The sequence below is a fragment of the Cervus elaphus genome, chromosome 3 (genome assembly GCF_910594005.1).
Source record: "Cervus elaphus chromosome 3, mCerEla1.1, whole genome shotgun sequence".
Classification (NCBI taxonomy): domain Eukaryota; kingdom Metazoa; phylum Chordata; class Mammalia; order Artiodactyla; family Cervidae; genus Cervus; species Cervus elaphus.
Window position 1 is genome coordinate 19,330,800 of NC_057817.1, and position 17,546 is coordinate 19,348,345.

Sequence of the window (17,546 nt, forward strand, 5' to 3'; positions counted from 1 at the left end):
TGTACTCCTACAGCAGAAAGAGGAAATAACTCATCCAGCGGTGGGGATTTCTTAGTAGGGTTTTGAAGAGAGATGCTGAGGGTGGCTGACTCTGCCAAAATGTTTCCTTTTTCTCTTGCTGTTTGTCAGATATTACTGTTGAGCAACTCTGGTGAGTATCATCAACATGCAATCTCAACTGATTTATCTTCCTTCACTCACTCAAACTCAGCCCTTTGCCTCTTTTTTTTTTTTTTCCCCTAGCTCATTTAGAGTTTCACAACCTCTTACCTTTAACTGCTGAGTAAGTGCAAAACATATGTGTGTCTGGCATCAGATAGGACAGTCTCCAAGAAAAAGGATTCATGGTCACAGAGACAGCCAAGGCTACCTATTATGCCTTAATATTTTGCTTTGCCATTATTTCATTTTAAAAGTTCATTTGTATTTTTCTGACAGGGTCAGTTTCCAAGTAACAAGTTTCCTTGGCTGTCTTTTCCTCCATGTCCCTTCCTTCTGAAATGGGCATGACTGAAGAAGCCTTGTGAGTGCCACAGAGTACCTTCTGTCAGTTTCTGCTGAGGCCCATAAAACAATTCCACAGCAATAAACCATTGATGGGAGTACAGGCTATGGAATATTTGGGTCTAATAGAATCCTAAGATGGAATTTCAGTCACACAGATGGAGTAAACTAACTTCATTTGTAGGTCAAAAGCTTATACAAGCGTCCTTGAGGTAGGGACACCACGGTTCCTGGCTCGCTCCCAGCTAACACAGGACTGGAGTCTTTATAATCTATCCCCAAGTCAACCTGACTTTCCTTGGATGAGCCAAGAAAATTTTGTTTCCTCCTGTCCCAGTTTCTCTCCTCTACCTCCATCTCGATGGGAAGAAAAAGGGTTTGGGTTTTGACAGAGGTTTCTGGAGCGGAATTGTAGATCTAATTGTTGAACAAATACATACGGTCTGAGCCTCATGAAAGAGATGACTGTGCTTACAGTGGCTAAATAAAACAGGTAAGAAAAAGCAGGTGGTGTGTTAATGCATTCAAAAGTCCATAGCTGCTTTCAATCCTGCCGCTCCATACCTGTGCCTGGAATCCTAAACTTGGGAAGCAACAAGCATTTTTAAAGCATTCAGTTAAACTAGGAAGGACCATAAATGAAGCATGAAAAAGTTTCTAAGGGCCTGCCTCCTATCCCTGAATACAAGCTCTATTCAACCTACTATCTTTTAATATAAATATCTTCTGCCCACAAATCCCCAAAGGGTCAAATCCTGGGAAGTCACTTGTTGTCTCTGCCAACATACGAAGGAAGCACCTGCTGTAAGATGTTTCCTGCTCGAGGCCATCCTTGCTTCCAAGTCTGCTGCTCTATCCTCACAACCTTACCACCTGGAGCTCAGTAGGAATTCACCAACTATTTGTTGAATATCGAATGAATTAACGAATCAAAAGCTCTCATTGTTGGCAACCTGTCCTTTTAACTGCCTGCTGCGCTGGGGTCTAGTCACTAAGTTGTGTCCTAGTCTTTGCGACTCCATGGACTGTAGCCCGCCAGGCTCCTCTGTCCATGGGATTTCCCAGGCAAGAATACTGGAGTGGGTTGCCATTTCCTTCTCTAATGGAACCTTCTGGACCCAGGGATCGAACCCACATCTCCTGCTTAGCAGGCGGATTCTTTACCACTGAGCCACCACACAGAAACTTTTAACCTTGCCAGAAATCAGGCGTGTCGTAGTCACCAGTCTCTGTACTCTGAATCTCTGCCATTTGCTTCCTTTTAGGCTCCCTTGTATTTCAAACCTTTGGAGTTTTAGCCTGGATTTGGCTCACAGGCAGCAAGCAGGCCAGCTACTTTGCAGTTGTCTTGGAATAAGAATTACAGTGACTTCAGTACTTCACTACCTGGCTTATCTTGGCTCTTGCAGTCCTAAATTCCAGAGCTACATTGACAGAAATCCATGCATAGCACAATGAGGTAAATAAATGAAAACGTGAAGGGTTACTAAATGTCACAGCATGCCTCCAAACATCTCCCAGTGTCCTCTGCCCTTAGAGCATGCTTCTAACAAGTTGAATACTATAGAATTGATATATCACTTTCAAGATTTAGTTATAAACAACTGCTGATTTAGTTATAAAAGACTGCTGATTTCTCTCTCTCTCTCGCTCGCTATTAAATCACCTGCTCTGGGGGAAGCCAGCTTCATGAAGACCAGCTCAATGAAGAAGCCCATATGGCAAAGAACCAAGGCCCCCAAATCCAAAGCCACTGAAGAATACTAAGAACCTCAGTCTGCCAGCAACCCCCTGGGTGAGCTTGGAAGTAGATTCTGTAGATAACTGTGGTCCTGGTCAATAGCTTGACTGCAATCGTATAGGAGACCTTGAGCTGAAATCACCCAGCTATGGCAGCCAGATCTCTGACCCACAGTGTGTATGTTTACTGTTTTAAGCTCCCAGGTTTTGAGCTTATCTGTTACACAGAACAGATTACTAATACATTGAATGTGGGTCAGTAAACCCTTTCTTGGTTTCTTTGTTTTTTAACCACACCATGTGGCATGTAGGATCCTAGTTCCCTGACCTGCACCCCCTGCAATGGAAGCCTGGAGTCTTAACTGCTGGACTGCCAGCAAAGAACCAATAAATATTATCTTAAGGGCCAGATAGAAGACATCTGGGAATGTGCAGGCCACACAATGCTGGCATTGTAGCCCAAAAGGAGTCAGAAACAATGTATAAATGAATGCACGGCACTTTGGCTTCCTCAGGGGCACAGGTGGTAAAGAATCCACCTACCAAAGCAGGAAACATGAGAGATGTGGGTTCGATCCCTGTGTCAGGAAGATGCCCTGGAGAAAGGAATGGCAACCCACTCCAGTATCCTGGTCTGGAAAATCCCATGGATAGAGGAGCCCCATGGGCTACAATTCATGGGGTAGCAAAGAATCAGACATGACGGAGCCACTCTGATACTCTATCCAACACAGCGCTATACTCCTGTAGAAAGCAATCAGCCAGCTAGTAAGCTCTAATGTGCCAACCCCTGCAAAAAATCAATGGAGTTTCGATCTTTTTGATTTCAAATATCTCATCATCCTGTAGCTACCCTGTCAAGAGACAAGCATGGCCAATCTAGATCAGCGTTTCTCCTGTGGTGTGAGGGGAATATCCTTCCCCATTATTATTTTTTTAATTACTTTTTTTTTTTTTTTTAATGAGGTTGGTGCTTTGGGGAAAGGAAAGTAAGACATAGGGAAAGTCCCTTCCAGAGTTGAGAAGAAAGAAAAATCCAGATCCTTTTGTCCAAGGAAAATTTAGAAGAATAAAGGGAGGCAGTGTGAGATTAGATAACCCAATTCCACAACCCTTGGCCAAACACTGTACATAGAGATGGGGAAAAATACATCCAGATAAGCACAAGAATCCCAAGAACTTCAGAACTGGTCACCCAACTGCCTCTGGTCACCCAGCTGCCTCTGAAAGAAACTTTGAGCCAAACTTGGACCAAAAAGGTCCAAGATTGATAGCACAACACTGGTTAAAGGAGCCTGAAATATGGTTTATAGCCTCCCATGTATTGAGCACAGTTTACAGAAGATACAATGGTTCTCACGTGGACCCCAGAAGTTGCAGAACTGCTAAGAAGATCACTTGGTCAGCAGAGCCCAGGGCTGATTAAGGATGAGATCTCAATGACTGGAGGCAATGGCAGTGTCTAGGGTAGGCAGCAAGGGAAGAAACTATATTTTTACTTCTTTTTCCTCTCTGAAAAGGATTCTCTCTGAATCTGATTTTTCTTTCGCCCAAATCACCATTCTCCTAAGGAATGCCCGAAGTTTGGGATGGCCAGCAGCAACATGAGCACATTTAGCAGAGGCTAACAAGCAAAGATTAGTGGGGACTGATCCGTAATGAAAGGCTTCTTCTGGGGAAGCCACCTGTCCCCCATTCCCAAGAAGATACATGAACCCCCTTCTACTCCACTGGCCTAGAGTCACCTTGGGAAGAACAGAGTAAAGAAGAGGAAATCTGGGTGAGCAATCATTTACCCAAAACAGAGTAAGTGACCTCAACATAACAACTGTTTTTAAATCAGAAGGGGTTGAGATACTTGTACTTAAAAAGGTTACATTGTTTTCTCCCCATCCAAAGGGATAAGCTGTTCATGAGAAAGTTTGTCTCAGCTATCAGGTGACTTTTCTATTGCTGCCATACAAATTACAACATGTTGTTGTGGCTTGAAACAACACAAGCTTGTTACCTTGTATTTCTGTGGATCACAAATTCATCACGGCTCTCACTGGGCTAAAATCAACGTGTTAGAGGCATTTCTTTTCTGGAGACTCTGAGGAAGGATCTCTTTCCTTTTGTTTTCCAGCTTCTAGGAATGGCTTGCATTCTTTGCTCCTGGCTCCCTTCTCCCATCTTCAAAGCCAGCAATCTAGCATTTCCTTGACCATGTGTCCATCATCACTTCCCATCCAATCTGGACGTGTTCTCCACTTTTATAAATTCATATGATTAAACTGGACCACCATGTAAGGTAACATATGCAAAGATTCTAGTCTGCCAGGATAATATTTGCTATTAAGAATAACACTTGCTATAAATTATGCATACTCTAAATGCCTTAATAGTACCATTATTATAAACATTAATGTGTGCATATTGCTTGAGTTTTGTGCTTTTTCTGCTAGAGTACTTGTTTTTTGTATTGGGGGTTTTTCTTGTTTTTTGTTTGTTTGTTTGTTTTAGTTTTCAAGAAGATTATTATCTAAATTTGAATCCTTATAATAAGGATTACTATTATTATTCTTTTTAGCCATCTCTTACTACTAGAATTTTCAGAAAAGGTGTTCAGTGATCAACTATAATTCAGAGAAAACACATCCATGTTGCCTATGATTGCCTTATCTCAAATAAGTTTTTCAATATAGGGTTTCCCAGAAGTGAGATCAGTCCACAAAACAATGTTCCAAATACACTGAAAGAAGCAATATATCTGGCAGTGAGCATGTCTAGGAATTATTTTGGAAAAATTAAATGTTTGGCGTTTAGGACAGTTGTGGTTATCACTGTTGTCATGTATATTGATAGAGCTGCACTTTTTTGAGATCTTACAGCCACTGAAAATAAGCCCACTTTATAAAATATTCAGCTTAGGTTTCATGCCTTTTTGAGCACTAAAAGGAATACTTTTGAGTCTCCTTTATTTCCAGGCAACCTTTCATCCATTCTACAGAAACTATTATGGCACCCCACTCCAGTACTCTTGCCTGGAAAATCCCATGGATGGAGGAGCCTGGTAGGCTGCGGTCCATGGGGTCGCTAAGAGTCAGACACGACTGAGTGACTTCACTTTCACTTTTCACTTTCACATATTGTAAAAGGAAATGGCAACCCACTCCAGTGTTCTTGCCTGGAGAATCCCAGGGACAGGGGAGCCTGGTGGGCTGCCATCTATGGGATCACACAGAGTCGGACAGAAACTATTAATTCTATAGAAACTTCCCTCAGAAGGAGGGAAAGGACTAAAACATTACACTTTTTAATTCTCATCTATATGTCCACAACTTTTCATCTTCTCTTCTGTCTGGTCACCTAAAGACGTAGAGAAAACTACACAATGTGATCATTTGACAAAACTGGTCACCTACAATGAATGGGTAATGTGGACTTTTATCCTATATAAAAAACCTTCAAGTAGCTAAACTAAACATGGACACAATAAAAGGAAGATTATAAAAGAGCATATAAAATGTAAAATTAAATGTTGTGGAAATGTCAAGGAAGGAGACATGGTCCACCTGGGTAGAAATAGGAAAATTTAATGCAAGGATGTGGCATTGGACCTGAGCCATAACCAGTCAGGAGACTGTGATGATTGAGAAGAAGGGTATACTAGTCATTAGGATCAGCGATATGAATTCTCAATTTTGCAGGGAATGAGAAACAACACACCAGCCCTTACTTGTAGCAAAGTTAGCAGAGACAGATTGTAATGAGCACGTGGAGTAGTAGGAAGAGCACAAAGTTTGGACATAAAAAGACAGGGAGATTGAGGAGTAAAGTCCAGTCACCACGTGGGCACTTACAATCTTATTACCTTAGAGATATCATTTAACCTTCTGGAGCTTCACTGTAACACTTAACAAACATTCAAAGCAAGAAAAGCAAGTTGGCAGCATTGTTTGTATTTGTAAGCAAGAAGCCTAGTTCCTGAGAGAACATCTCATATTTGAAATGAAATGTTAATTATTTTATTAATATAAAGTTTCTCCATGGCAAAGATACCACAGATGTAAGACGTAAGTACTTCCTTATATGTAGATAAATTTCCTCTTCTAAGATTACTCTGCACTTAACTTCTAAATTCTCTTTCTAAAATTAACTCTGGGATCTGGAGACTAGAATAATAGAAATCTCACATGACATTTTTCCAGGAGCAAGCTACTGAAAAACTGCTAAATATAGAAAACACAAAGAGAGGAGGGATGTGGAAAATTATGGACATATAGGAAATTACGGCCATAAAATTTCAATGTCACATTGCAAAATGCCAAATGCCGGGATTTCCTATAAAGCTTAATTGTATTTATTTCATGGAGAGATATTTTGGAAAACTGGATTTTAGAAATTCCTCATATTCTGGCCAACAATTTCCAATTATGCTGGAACTTCAGTATCTGTCTCCACACTGGAGATGTATCATTATCTAAACAATCATTTCCATTTCACAGAAATCCCAGCACTGTTTTTCTAACAATTGAGCCATAACAGTGCTGTTCCCATGGTTACTGAGAGTTCTAATTTCAGTTCCTCAATATGCATTTTATCATGTAAGATTGTACAATGCTTCAGAATAGACCACTCTTAGTTCCACATGCTTTGTCTGTTATTTTTCTCCAAGTTTCTCACACCCAATCTCCATTTAAGCTTCCTGTTTTGCTCATTTTTTGACTAGATAAAGTTTATGTAGCCAACTATAGAGTGATCATGTTTCTAGCCAACAAATTCAAAGCAATGGAGCAAAGTTCAGGGACAGGAATGGGGCAAAGATTAGAAAACTCTGCTTCTCATCACTCTCCATGGCCCTAGATTTTAGCACCATAATTATGATGGTTAGGGAAAGAGCAACATAAATCCCTAACTAGTGTCCTCAGTGATTCTGTGATTCCAAGCAGATTTTATCTGCTTGAATTTCTCAACAGCAAAAGAATTTGGTGCTCAGATCTCTGAAAAGTACTTTCCCTGGAGATTGGCATCTTGCACAAGAGTCCATAGAATGATCTTCAGAGGCCCTCATCAAGTGCCTGAAATTCTGTGTGTGGGGGGAGCGGTGAGGAGGGGGGTGATGCATGCCCATATCACTTCACTTGGCTGAAGGAATTCACTTTATTTTATTTTTATTTTTTTTTAGGAATTCACTTTAATGAGGAAAAGATCCATAGCCTTCATCAGATCCTCAGAAGCATATGTACAGCAAAGATGTTTAAAGAGCACCTCTCTTGGACAAGATCTCTGTTTTAGGAAAGAGCTCTGAGGGGACAAGTTGTTAATAAAAATAGTTGTGGCAAAACAATCTTCAGTCACTGTGAGGGTTTTAAAATTTGGCATAAAATTTTTGGAAAACCAATATGGAAGTGTGTACCGGGACCCATAAAGATGTCATTCCTCTTGGATTTAATTATTGAGCTGCAAGGAATATATTTTCTAGGAAAAAAAAATCAAGAAAGGCAAAAAAAAGTAAATAAATGTTTATTTTGATATTATGAATGACAGGAAAAAATTATAATCCAACATTAGAGACTGAGTTAATAATGTGACATCAACACAATGATACATTATAAAGCCATAACTAGTTATCCTATAAGAAAATCTAAAATATGATGAAACATTAAATGAAATCACAAAGAAACTTTAAGTATGTATAGTATGGATAAAATTATGACAAAATATATACAATTTTCAAGTTAGTTGTACTAAAGTAATGGAATTTTGAGGGATTTTGTTATTTCAGTCTTCCCAAATTTTAATATCCTATTAAGTAAATGATGAATTAAAATAAAACAGAGACTTATGTTTAAACATGGCAATTTGGACATATATCTTGAATTTCATTCCTTTCCCACACTTGACTAAAAAGACTGAAGATAAGAAAAAAGATATAAATCTACAAGGAAAATGAAAACAGAAGGAAATGACAGCATCAAAATTTTGGAATCTATAAAGCCAACAAATGAGGATCTAACTTATCAAAAAGGGGGGAAGTAAGCATACACCAACAATGTAGTAAGATCAGTGATAAAGTGATTTATATCAGAGCGCTCTGGAATGTTTCAAAAATGAAGGCATCATTTACCTCTAAAAGAGATGTGACATCCCCTACATCTAAAAGAATGTGGTTGAAACAGGTTCATACTTGAAAGCAATCCTGGGATCAAAAGCCAAAAGCAATTAGACCCACTCCTTGCCCAGATTCAAGGACTTTGCATGTGTCACAGTGGTAAAACGTCTGCCTGCCAATGCCAGAGACTGGGGTTCAATCCTTGGGTTGCAAAGATCCCCTGGAGAAGGAAATGGCAACCCATTCCAGTATTCTTGCCTGGAAAATTCCATGGACAGAGGAGCCTGGCAGGCTACAGTCCATCAGGCTGCAGAGAGTTGGACACAGCTGAGCACACAAGCATCTTGCCCAGATTCACCTCTTCCAACATACTCAGCCAGAGAACTTTCTCTTCCTCACCCAACAAGGAAAAAAAAAGGTTTTTTGTTTGTTTGTTTGTTTTTTTCCAAAACAGAGTGATCTCATATCCTGAACACCAAAGGCAAAAATGATGCACTGAAAATAAAACATTTAAGTCACAATAGACATACTATATAATGAGATCCCTCCCTTTTTCCTCACTCATCTTCCAGAGTGCACCGAAAGTCAGCCTAGACCCCTGGGAGGAAATCTGAAGATCACCAGTCTGTGAGAAAAGACCTACAGATACTGATGGCTGTGGATGCCCCAGTGAAACAACCTAATCTAATCATGCTGGATAAAGCCCTTAGGAGCTCCCAGACAGTCACATAGTGCATCAAATTTAAGTATGAGTGGATGTCCAGAGGACATAAGACATTTGAAGAAAACCTTGAGTAAGAGGGACAATAACTAAAACAACAGTAAAAGAAACTGGGAGAGATGAGACAGGGTAGAAACAGAAAAATTCTTCTCCAAATAAATTGCTACCTCCAGAGAGATGGGAGAAGATAATCCAGCTATGGAACAAAATCCAAGATGTTATTTTTAATGGAACATTAAGAATACAAGAAAGAGTCTTTGAAATTAAAAATGTTATATCAGAAATTCAAATGCAATAGAAAGATTGGAGAGTAAACTAGAGATTCCAATCTGCAAGTAAAACAAAAGTCAAAGAGTTAGAAAACAGGAAAAACCAACTAGAATGTCCAACATTTAACCAACAGAAGCTCTAGATAAAAAGAGTAGAAAAAACAAACAGCAAGATTTTATCTAAGAAATAATCCAAGAAAAGTTTCCAAGAACTGAACTTGAAAGTGCCTACCAGATTCTTAATATAATGAATGAAGAGAAATACACATCAAGGTGTAAGATCATGAACTTTCAAAATACCAAGAATGAAAATATCTTAGATATTCTCAGATCATAAAAAAAGGTAGATCAGAAGCCAAGAATCAAAATTATGTCATACTTAATTTCCCAGTGGCAATCCTGGTAGTAAAGTAATGCTTTGAAAATTCTGAGAAAAATGGCACCCAATATTACAATCTGTATCCAGACAAATTATCCATCCATCAAGAGTGGGATTAGACTAAAAATATTTCAGACACGAAAAGTCTCAAAAAAAAATGTGCTCCTGGGACTCCCCTGGTGGTTCAGTGGTTGAAAATCGCCTTCCAATGCAGGGGACGTGTGTTGGATCCCGGACAGGGAACTGGGATCTCACATGTTACAGAGAAACTAAGCCCATTATGACCAATCTAGACAACATATTACATTACTTTGCCAACAAAGGTCCATCTAGTCAAAGCTATGGTTTTTCCAGTAGTCCTGTATGGATGTGAGAGTTGGACTATAAAGAAAGCTGAGCACTGAAGAATTGATGCTTTTGAACTATGGTGTTGGGGAAGACTCTTGAGAGTCCCTTGGCCTGCAAGGAGATCCAACCAGTCCATCCTAAAGGAGATCAGTCCTGGGTGTTCATTGGAAGGACTGATGCCAAAGCTGAAGCTCTGATACTTTGGCCACCTGATGCAAAGAGCTGACTCATTTGGAAAGACCCTGATGCTGGGAAAGATTGAGAGCAGGAGGAGAAGGGGATGACAGAGGATGAGATGGTTGGATGGCATCACTGACTCAATGGACATGAGTTTGAGTAGACTCCAGAAGTTGGTGATGGACAGGGAAGCCTGGTGTGCTGCAGTCCATGGGATCGCAAAGAGTCAGACACGACAGAGCGACTGAACTGAACTGAAGCCCATGCATTGCAACTACTGAACTCCCACACCAAATCGAAAGATCCCACGAGCCACAATGAAGGTCCTGTGTGCCACAAATAAGACCTGATGCAGCTGGAAATAAGTAAATAAATAAATATTTTTTAATGTTTTCCCATGATCCTTTTCTCTGGAACTAGTAGAGAAGGATAAACCAGAAAGAGGAACCAGGAGATGGAAAGTAGGAAACAGTGTTTAACACAGGACAGAGTTACAGGGAGTTTCCATCATGATGATGAAGGGAGAGCCCAGTAAACAACAGCATAGCTGGACTACAGAGCATCAGGTCTGCTCATCCAGGAGGGATAACTCCAACGCTATATTTTTAATGGAAATATAGTTGATTTACAGTATTAGTTTCAAGTGTACAGCCAAGTGATAATTTAATCAATCATTTTATATATTTGAATGCATTGGAGGAGATTCCTGCCAAAAGTTTAGCCTTGAGCTGTGATAGGTATTTAGAAAATTAAACAAAAGAAAAAGAGCTAGACAAGGATTCTCCAAGAAAAAAAAATTATATAGGAAAGGAAATTAGAGTATGCTAAATAGTTCATCTGCAAATAAAATCTGTATAGTTATAAATGCTGAATTTTGAATTAATCAAACAGAATGATAAGAGTATATCTGGGAAATGGGAAAGGAAAAGTGTTTTGGTAAAGAGGAGGGAGAGGCATGTATTACAAAATTAATCCTTGGCTTCAGAGTAAGAAATTAATAGATATTATAGTATCCAAAGTGGGAAAAAAAAGTCAGAGTAAGCATGTTGTTTAGAAATGTGGAAGCAACACTAGCAGAAACAAGAAGAATTTAAAACAGAAATAAAAACTGAGGCTAGAGAAGAGTTGGGGAGGTTTCTGCTCTTTTTAAAAGTGAGTTTTATTAACTGTTTGCTTTTAAATCAATTTACATGTATAACTTGCACAGAATGAAAAAAAAAAGCTAAAAGAAGAAAACAATTATGAAAAAGTAAATCTAAGTGCTTTCCTAGGCTCAATTTTATAAAAGTTGAGCACTCTAGCTGACATTCAAAATTGCAGCTTCCATTAATACTATAAGATGAAACCATAAAAAAATAAAAAAAGACAGGATAAAATGATTTCTTAGAAAAGAATCAAAAAGAATTTTCTGAGACTAAAGAACATTGATATTTTGATGAAAAAGTACTACTAAGTGCCTTGGACAATGCATTATAGCTTAGACAGCATTATAAAATTTTATAACACAAAATATAAAGAAAAATCTTAAAAGTTTCTAGATAGAGACAAATGCAAATGGAAGTAGGACTGCCATCAGATTTCACATGATCAGCTCCAACTTTATTTCCTTCATTCTGTTCTCCTTAGATTGTCTTTGATTTTCCTCCTAACATTAATATAGATGCTAATTTTTATTTTTCTACTTAAATGATGAAACATTGCAAAGTTACATATGTAAATATATTAAAAAGCCAACAGTTAAAAAAAGACTTTAGAAAACAGTAGTCACAATGAAAAAAATGGCTTTAATATTAGGGAAAATAATTTTAAGCCTGTATAGTTCTATATCTGGCCAAATTAACAGAGAATAAAAGCATTTCAGATATGCAAAGACTCAGAATGTTTATTCACCTTCCCCCCACCACCACCATCATCTCTTAGAAACTTACTTAAGGATGTTTTCCTGGAAAACAAGGGAGGAAACAGAAGAAAAGATAACTTCAAGCCAGAAATGGAGGACTCATCAACCCCCACCCCCAAAATCAGTCCCTGGATAAAAACTGCAAAACCTTCAATCCAGATAGAGCATAGGGAAGACAGCCAGGAAAAATAAGAGCATCTGAAAGTTGTCACTTTCCTTATTAAGTTGAAAGACCTTTAAGATTTAATAAAGAGAGACAACATAAATTAAAAACTAAGCTCAAAAGGGAGTGAATATATGTACACTGATGGCCCATTCACATTGTAGTATAGCAGAAACCAACACAGCACAGCAAAGCAATTATCCTTCAATTTAGACAAAAAAAACTAAGATGAGTGGGAAAAAAACTTTATTTAAGAATGGAAATTAGCATACTGTCTGATACTCTATGAAAAGCTTTTAAAACTATAAAAATGTAAATATCTGTTTACAAACTTCAGACACAGCTTATACACAGGAAGTGCTGACTCGAAAGAAGCTGAGAGTCAGCAGACATTTAATCCTGTTCAAAATGTCCATAAGGTGTTAGGTCCATAATGCATTTGGTCCACACCAAAATGTCCTTGACATCTGGTCTTGTTTAGAACATCCATGGATGTATTTGGTCCATGCCAAATAGTTTTGGACAGACCAAATATCAAGGCCCTGTTGGCATGGACCAAAGGTCTCCACGAACGTATTGCACAGGATCGAGTATCTGAAAGGGAAGCAGAAGATTGAGGCTAAGTCAGAAACAGCCAGTTGAAGGGCCTTGCCTAAATCAACAGAAATGGAATTGACTTTCCCAGCAGTGGACCACTGAAGAAACCACAGTGACCCACAAGAGAAATGCTATCTCTAAGATATTTTTCATGTAATATTTTTCTTAGCATTCTTATGTGCCAAGCACTGAACTGAGCACATTACATATATCCATCAATTTAATCTTCACAACACCCAGTGCAGGCGAGCTAAGTCACTTCAGTTGTGTCTGACTCTTTGCAACCCGGTGGACTATAGTCCATCAGTCTTCTCTGCCCATGGGATTCTCCAGGCAAGAATGCTGGAGTGGGTTGCCATTGCTTCCTTCAGGGAATCTTCCCAACCCTGGGATCAAACCCACATCTCTTATGTCTCCTGCATTGGCAGGAAGATTCTTTACCACCAGCACCACCTGGAAAGCCCTAACAACCCAATGGGAGAGTCTGTTACTATTCCCACATTACAGATTATAAAACTAAAACACAGAGGTGTTAAGTAACTTGGCCAAGGACACAGAGTTAGCAACTAGTAGAACTATTTGAATCCACGGACTGTTGTCAAGCTCTTGGCTTTTAATGAGCACACTAAAAAGTCCCCTTAAAAGGGGGGGACTTTTTTTTTTCTTTACCAACCCATACAAAGTCTTCAACACCAGGTTACAACTATCCCAGCCACCAAAGTTCTTGTGAAGGTCCACTTATTTTCTATACATGTTCCACATAGTGCAAACAGACCTGGGATAGCCTGCTAGAAAATGAAACTAGTCCAGATGCCCAGTTACCCCCAGCTAATAGCCAACTGACACAAATTTTACAGAGACCAGAAGAATTATCCATATTAAATGACTGCCCCTATTAACTCATGAGTTAAATATATGCATGTTGTTTCAAGTCACTGAGTTGTTAGGTAACTCATAACAATGGATAATTGATACTCTCTTAATTCCAGATTTCTTTCTACAGTCACCAAGGGGATAATCAAGAGCTCAATGGAAGTGATACTAGAGAGGAGGTGTCCAGAGAGTGGTCAGTGGTACCTAGGAGCCAGAGCCCAGCCTTCATGATAGATATAGGATCCATAGATTAGCCAAAAAGCCACATGGGCAGAGGGCTACCCCAAGGAAGAAAGTCTCCCACTCTACTGTGGGTTTTAGACTGGATCATCCACGAGGGTACTCACCATGTGTTTTCATCCAGACTTAGCAGATGACCAGTTAAATAATCAGTCTCAAATTCAAGAGACTCTTTACTTCCTCTTTGCTTTCTGCCATTAGGGTGGTTCAGTTCAGTTCAGTCACTCAGTCGTGTCCAACTCTTTGCAACCACATGGACTGCAGCACGCCAGGCTTCCCTGTCCATCACCAACTCCCGGAGCTTGCTCATACTCATGTCCATGGAGTCGGTGATACCATCCAACCATCTCATTCTCTTTCATCCCTTTCTCCTCCCGCCTTCAATCTTTCCCAGCATCATGGTCTTTTCCAGTGAGTCAGTTCTTCAAATCAGGTGGCCAAAATATTGGATCTTCAGCTTCAACATCAGTCCTTCCAATGAATATTCAGGATTGATTTCCTTTAGGATTGACTGGTTTGATCTCCATGCTGTCCAAGGGACTCTCAAGAGTCTTCTCCAACACGGCAGTTCAAAAGTATCAATTCAAATAAATTAAGGTGGTATCACCTGCCTATCTGAGGTTATTGATATTTGTCTGGCAATCTTGATTCCAACTTGTGATTCATCCAGCCTGGCCTTTCATATGATGTACTCTGCATATAAGTTAAACAAACAGGGTGACAATATACAGCCTTGTTGTACTCTTCTCCAAATTTGGAACCAGTTCGTTGTTCAATGTTCAGTTCTAAATGTTGCTTTTTGACCCACATAAAGGTTTCTCAGGAGACAGGTAAAGTTGTCTGGTACTCCCATCTATTTAAGAATTTTTCACAGTTTGTTGTGATCCATACAGTTGAAGGCTTTAGCATAGTCAATGAAGCAGATGTTTTTCTGGAATCCCCTTGCTTTCTCTTTGATCCAATGAAGTTGGCAATTTGATTTCTGGCCCTTCTGTCTTTTCTAAACCCAGTTTGTACATCTGGAAGTTCTCAATTCACATACTGCCAAAGCCTACCTTGAAGGATTTTGAACATAACCTTACTAGCATGTGAAATGAGTGCAACTGTACAATAGTTTGGACATTCTTTGGCATTGCCCTTCTTTGGGATTGGAATGAAACTGACCTTTTCCAGCCCTGTGACCACTGATGACTTTTCCACATTTGCTGACATATTGAGTGCAGCACTTTCACAGCATCATTTTTTAGGATTTGAAATAGCTCAACTGGAATTCTATCACTTCCACTAGCTTTGTTCATAGTGATGCTTCCTAAGGCCCACTTGACCTCACACTCCAGGATGTCTGGCTCTAGGTAGTGACAACATGATCGTGTTTATCCGGGTCAATAAAAACTTTCTTGTATAGTTCTCCTGTGTATTCTTGTCACACTTCTTAATATCTTCTGCTTCTGTTAGGTCCTGACCTTTTCTGTCCTTTATTGTGCCCATCCTCACATGAAATGTTCCCTTGATTGTCTCCAATTTTCTTGAAGAGATCTCTAGTCTTTCCCATTCTATTGTTTTCCTCTATTTCTTTGCATTGTTCATTCAAGGTCTTCTTTTTTTTTTTTCCATTTATTTTTATTAGTTGGAGGCTAATTACTTTACAATATTGTAGTGGGTTTTGTCATACATTGACATGAATCAGCCATGGTTTTACATGTATTCCCCATCCCGATCCCCCCTCCCACCTCCCTCTCTACCCGCTCCCTCTGGGTCTTCCCAGTGCACCAGGCCCAAGCACTTGTCTCATGCATCCAACCTGGGCTGGTGATCTGTTTCACCCTAGATAATATACATGTTTCGATGCTGTTCTCTCAAAACATCCCACCCTCGCCTTCTCCCACAGAGTCCAAAAGTCTGTTCTGTACAACTGTGTCTGTTTTTCTGTTTTGCATATAGGGTTATCATTACCATCTTTCTAAATTCCATATATATGTGTTAGTATACTGTAATGGTCTTTATCTTTCTGGCTTACTTCACTCTGTATAATGGGCTCCAGTTTCATCCGTCTCATTAGAACTGATTCAAATGAACTCTTTTTAATGGCTGAGTAATATTCCATGGTGTATATGTACCACAGCTTCCTTATCCATTCGTCTGCTGATGGGCATCTAGGTTGCTTCCATGTCCTGGCTATTATAAAAGTGCTGCGATGAACATTGGAGTGCACGTGTCTCTTTCAGATCTGGTTTCCTCGGTGTGTATGCCCAGGAGTGGGGTTGCTGGGTCATATGGCAGTTCTATTTCCAGTTTTTTAAGGAATCTCCACACTGTTCTCCATAGTGGCTGTATTAGTTTGCATTCCCACCGACAGTGTAAGAGGGTTCCCTTTTCTCCACACCCTCTCCAGCATTTATTGCTTGTAGACTTTTGGATAGCAGCCATCCTGACGCATGTAATGGTACCTCTTTGTGGTTTTGATTTGCATTTCTCTGATAATGAGTGATGTTGAGCATCTTTTTATATGTTTGTTAGCCATCTATATGTCTTCTTTGGAGAAATGTCTGTTTAGTTCTTTGGCCCATTTTTTGATTGGGTGGGCTTTATCCCAGGAATGCAAGGATTCTTTAATATCCTCAAATCAATCAATGTAATACACCACATTAACAAATTTAAAGATAAAAACCATATGATTATCTCACTAGATGCAGAGAAAGCCTTTGACAAAATTCAACACCCATTTATGATTAAAACTCTCCAGAAAGCAGGAATAGAAGGAACAAACCTCAACATAATAAAAACTATATATGACAAACCCACAGCAAGCATTACCCTCAATGGTGAAAAATTGAAAGCATTTCCCCTAAAATCAGGAACAAGACAAGGGTGCCCACTCTCACCACTACTATTCAACATAGTTTTGGAAGTTTTGGCCACAGCAATCAGAGCAGAAAAAGAAGTAAAAGGAATCCAGATAGGAAAAGAAGAAGTGAAACTCTCGCTGTTTGCAGATGACATGATCCTCTACGTTCAAGGCCTTCTTATCTCTCCTTGTTTTTCTCTGGAATTCTGCATTCAGTTGAATTTATCTTTCCCTTTCCCCCTTGCCTTTTGCTTCTCTTCTTTCCTCAGCTATTTGTAAAGCCTCCTCAGACAACCACTTTGCATTCTTGTATTTCTTTTTCTTTGGGATGGTTTTGGTCACTGGCTCCTGTACAATGTTATGAACCTCCATCCATGGTTCTCAGGCACTCTGTCTACCAGATCTAGTCCCTTCAATCTATTCATCACCACCACTGTATAATCATAGGGGATTTGATTTAGGTCATACCTGAATGGCCTACTGATTTCCTTTACTTTCTTCAATTTCAGCTGGTATTTTGCTATAAGAAGCTGATGATTTGAGCCCAGCCAGCTCCAGGTCTTGTTTTTGCTAACTTTATAGAGCTTCTCCATTTTTGGCTGCAAAGAACATAACCAATCTGACTTTGGCATTGACCACCTGGTGAGGTCCATGTGTAGAGTTGTCTCTTGTGTTGTTGGAAGAGGGTATTTGCTA

At 39.5% G+C, this 17,546-nt stretch overlaps 1 long non-coding RNA gene across 1 annotated transcript; it reads left to right on the forward strand.

Annotated features, from left to right (window-relative positions):
- The first annotated feature begins 3,876 nt into the window (after window positions 1-3,876).
- On the forward strand, window positions 3,877-7,564 carry LOC122677928. The gene is made up of 3 exons (XR_006335956.1): window positions 3,877-4,050; window positions 4,370-4,534; window positions 7,412-7,564. It is a non-coding gene; the product is annotated as an uncharacterized LOC122677928 (long non-coding RNA).
- The last annotated feature ends 9,982 nt before the right edge of the window (window positions 7,565-17,546 follow it).